The sequence below is a fragment of the Bison bison genome, unplaced genomic scaffold (assembly GCF_000754665.1).
Source record: "Bison bison bison isolate TAMUID 2011002044 unplaced genomic scaffold, Bison_UMD1.0 scf7180017864456, whole genome shotgun sequence".
Taxonomy (NCBI): domain Eukaryota; kingdom Metazoa; phylum Chordata; class Mammalia; order Artiodactyla; family Bovidae; genus Bison; species Bison bison.
In genome coordinates this window covers 20,819,458-20,823,434 of record NW_011495018.1, presented here as the reverse complement: position 1 = coordinate 20,823,434, position 3,977 = coordinate 20,819,458, and the positions used below count along the sequence as shown (strand labels likewise).

The following is a 3,977-nucleotide window of genomic DNA, read 5'->3' as shown; positions in this document are numbered from 1 at the left end:
TCATTAACATTTTTTTTTAACTTTTTATTAAGACTCTGTTTCTAGCTGTGGATTAGAGGTTTCGGTGGTAGTCTCTTTATCTTCCCATCATCTTCAGTCTTCTCAATGTTCATGTCTGAAAAGAATCTCAGTCTCTTTTCTCTTCTATGAATTGTCATAAAATACCAAAATGTGTGCACACACATTTTCAGGATTCTTACTCATACTGACTAGGCTTACTTCTCAAGGCTAAATCTTATTTTATACCAGGTCAGAATCTAGACCTCTTTAAATGAATTGACAAGCCTATATGGCAGTAAATCGGAGAAGGCAATGGCACCCCACTCCAGTACTCTTGCCTAGAAAATACAATGGACGGAGGAGCCTGGTAGGCTGCAGTCCATGGGGTCGCTAGAGTTGGACACGACTGAGCGACTTCACTTTCATGCATGGGAGAAGGAAATGGCAACCCACTCAAGTGTTCTTGCCTGGAGAATCCCAGGAACAGCAGGGCCTGGTGGGCTGCCGTCTATGGGGTCGCACAGAGTCGGACACAACTAAAGCGATGTAGCAGCAGCAGCAGCAGCATGGCAGTAAATAGCTAACACAGTTCTAGATGAAATAATGAAGCATATGTAATCTAGACATTAGGATCCAAAGGACTCCCCTCACCTCTTTCTAAAGCTCACAGTTACAGTTTTAGATTATACTTTGCCGAAGATAAAATTTAGTTAATTGAGGGATTTTGCTTATTTATTATTGACTTGATAATCAAATTCCTGAGAGTCACACTCTGTACTTCATGCTTTTACACTCCGGTAAACTTGATTGTAAGAAAATACAATCTATGAAAACATATATCTTATCAAAGAGTTCACGCTAGAGGTGGGGACTTGGATTTGGAGCTGAGTAGATAGAGGAGGAGTTGGAAACATTTACCAAAGGAGCTTAACTAGGTATAAATTTGAAATGACTCAAAATCTGAAAACCTTGCAGTTCAGTGATGGGGACAGGTATAGTAGAAGGTCAAGATGCAACATAGTGTAGGTTCTGGAGCCCATATGCTTGAGTTTATATCATAGCTACATGCTCACTGGTGTGTGACCTTGGACATGTAACTTCAATATGCTATTTCTTTGTTTGTAAACTGAGTGTGGTAATAGCATCTACCTGCCTAAGGTTATTACGAGGATTAAATGAGTTAAAATATGCCACCTTCTTAAAACAATGTTAGGTAATACAAGATGCTCAGAAAGTGTTGACTACTGGCCATTACCCCTCACCTCCTCATAAAAACATTCAAAAATTGTGTTTTTAAAACTTCTGGTGTAATTTGTTTAATGGGAAAATGCAAAAGCTAAATTACTAAGAAGGATGGTGTTAGTAACAGAGTTGGAATGGCTGAATGCCATTCAGATTTGGAATCCAGGCAAGATCCTTGAGGACAGGACAGATTCCTCGAAACAGGCAGTAGGAAAAAGCCCAGGTGTAAGATTATTAGTGTAAGGGAGGTTGGACAGTAGGTTTCAAACCCTGGCCTGTAGGCAGAGCATAGGAACAGGGTGATTTGGAAAGGGTGGCCATTGGTAGAAGTCTGGATGGGAATTAAAACTGGGGAAGTCGGCCGAGGGCTAACGGCTCGCGCAGCTGCGAGCTGGAGACGCCGCTGGTGCTTGCTGGGGGTTGCTGCGATCGGCCCGGCCCGCGTGGAGAAGGGCGGGGCCCTCGACGCCCGCCCGCTTGGAGCGTCCGTTATATTTTTTTTAAAAAAAAAAAAAAAAAACCGGGGAAGTCTGCATGGCATCAGCAGTCCCCTGCTAAAAGTCAAGATTTGTGCTATTAGGTTACCTCAGGGAACAGTAGAACTGATAGAAGGATCTAAGACTAAAATCTGGGAAAGAGGGTCTTTAGAAATACTTAAAATACTTTTGAAAGTATTTTGGAGTTACCTGATAGAAAAGCAAGAAAGAGATTCCCTGGTAGTTCAAACGGTAAAGGATCTGCCTGCAATGCAGGTAAACCCAGGTTCAGTCCCTGGGTCAGGAAGATCCCCTGGAGAAGAGAATGGCAACCCACTCCAGTATTCTTGCCTGGAGAATTCCATGGACAGAGGAGCCTGGCGGGCTACAGTCTATGGGGTGGCAAAGAGTTGGACCCAACTGAACAACTAACACTTTCACTTTTGAGTGAGTGGAATGGCTAAGAGAGAACAGAGTTTGATTATTAATAATCCGATAAAAGTATTGCTAAAGTGAAAGTCAAACATCAGAGTGAGAGCAGCAGCAGCAGGTCTAACCTGATGCTGAGCTGCTAAACTAGTTTCTTAAGGTTTCTTGTAATCCTGTGGGCCCCCAGAGCTTGGCATAATGCTGAATCTACAGGTTAGGGTTTAGGGTCTAGTCAAGGCTATGGTTTTTCCAGTGGTCATGTATGGATGTGAGAGTTGGACTGTGAAGAAAGCTGAGCGCCAAAGAATTGATGCTTTTGAACTGTGGTGTTGGAGAAGACTCTTGAGAGTCCCTTGGACTGCAAGGAGATCCAACCAGTCCATTCTGAAGGTGATCAGCCCTGGGATTTCTTTGGAAGGAATGATACTGAGGCTGAAACTCCAGTGTTTTGGCCACCTCATGGTTGACTCATTGGAAAAGACTCTGATGCTGGAAGGGATTGGGGGCAGGAGGAGAAGAGGACGACAGAGGATGAGATGGCTGGATGGCATCACTGACTCGATGGACGTGAGTCTGAGTGAACTCCGGGAGTTGGTGATGGACAGGGAGGCCTGGCGTGCTGCGATTCATGGGGTCACAAAGAGTCGGACATGACTGAGCAACTGAACTGAACTGAATGTGGGAAAAGGGCAGAAATGCAGCTTGTATGTACACATGACAGGAAACCTGATGAAAGTGAGTGAATGCCTTTTTAAATTCACTCTTGCTTAATGAAAAGACATTCCATCAGACTGAAATGTTTTATAACTTGATAACTGCCTTAACTGTTTCAGCTGTGATGGAACCAGTAGAGCCCACTGCATCTTTCACTTGTGGTTGATGTTCATTGTGAATCTTCATGGAGTTTTACAAAGAAATTTCTGTTCAGAATCTGACATAACAGGAACATTCTTATCTTTTTGCTTCAGATTTTCTCGGGAATGGTGTTTCTCTGTCTAACATTGTGATAGTTTGTGAAAATCATGCCATCGTGGAAGACATTTATGTTGCATTGCCCTTATATCAAATGTCATTTGGCTTGCTGTTTTGATTTCTGTCATTCCTAAAGAGCTGACTTTGATTTTGCAAACGTGTGCTGTCCTCCCCCACTGTTGTGATGGTAAAATGCCTCCTAAAATAGGTGTTATTAGGATGGAAATTCCATTGGAACAGTATGTATGTTAGTTTCCTAGGGCTACCATAACAAAGTACCACAAAATGAGTGGCTGAAAACAACAGAAATTTACTCTCATACGGTTCTTGAGCCCAGAAGTCCAAAATTAGGGTGTCTGCAGGATTGGTTTCTTGTGGTGGCTCTGAGGGAAAATCCGTTTTGTGTCTGTCTTCTAGCCTGTGGTAGTTGCTGGCAGTCTTTGGTGCTCCTAGGCTTGTGGCTGCATCACTTCAGTCTGTGCCTCCATCATCACGTGGCTTTTTCCCTTGTGTGTCTTTGTGTCTACATCTCAGTTTTTTCTTATAAAGACACTAATCTTTATGACCTCATTTTAATTTGATTACAAATTAAAACCTTATTTTCAAATAAAGTCACAGTCTTAGGTAATGATATGAATTTTAGGGGATACTATTCAACCCAGTACAGTATGTAGTAAAAATTTGTAGATTTAAAGCATAATTCATTTGAAAATAATAGTTCCACAGAAATAGATTTAAAAAATTAAAAAAAAATTTTGTGGTTGATAAACATCTCTTTTCATGGACTTCCATTTAAAACCATTATCGGAGTTCTGAATGACAGGTTATGACCAGTATTTTTGGAAATGATTTTCAAGT

At 41.8% G+C, this 3,977-nt stretch overlaps 1 protein-coding gene across 10 annotated transcripts in view; it reads left to right on the top strand.

The window, feature by feature from the left end:
• Nucleotides 1-3,977, top strand: part of ADD3 (adducin 3 (gamma)) — a 129,486-nt gene that overhangs the window by 75,964 nt on the left and 49,545 nt on the right. The gene's annotated exons all lie outside the window — the stretch shown is intronic.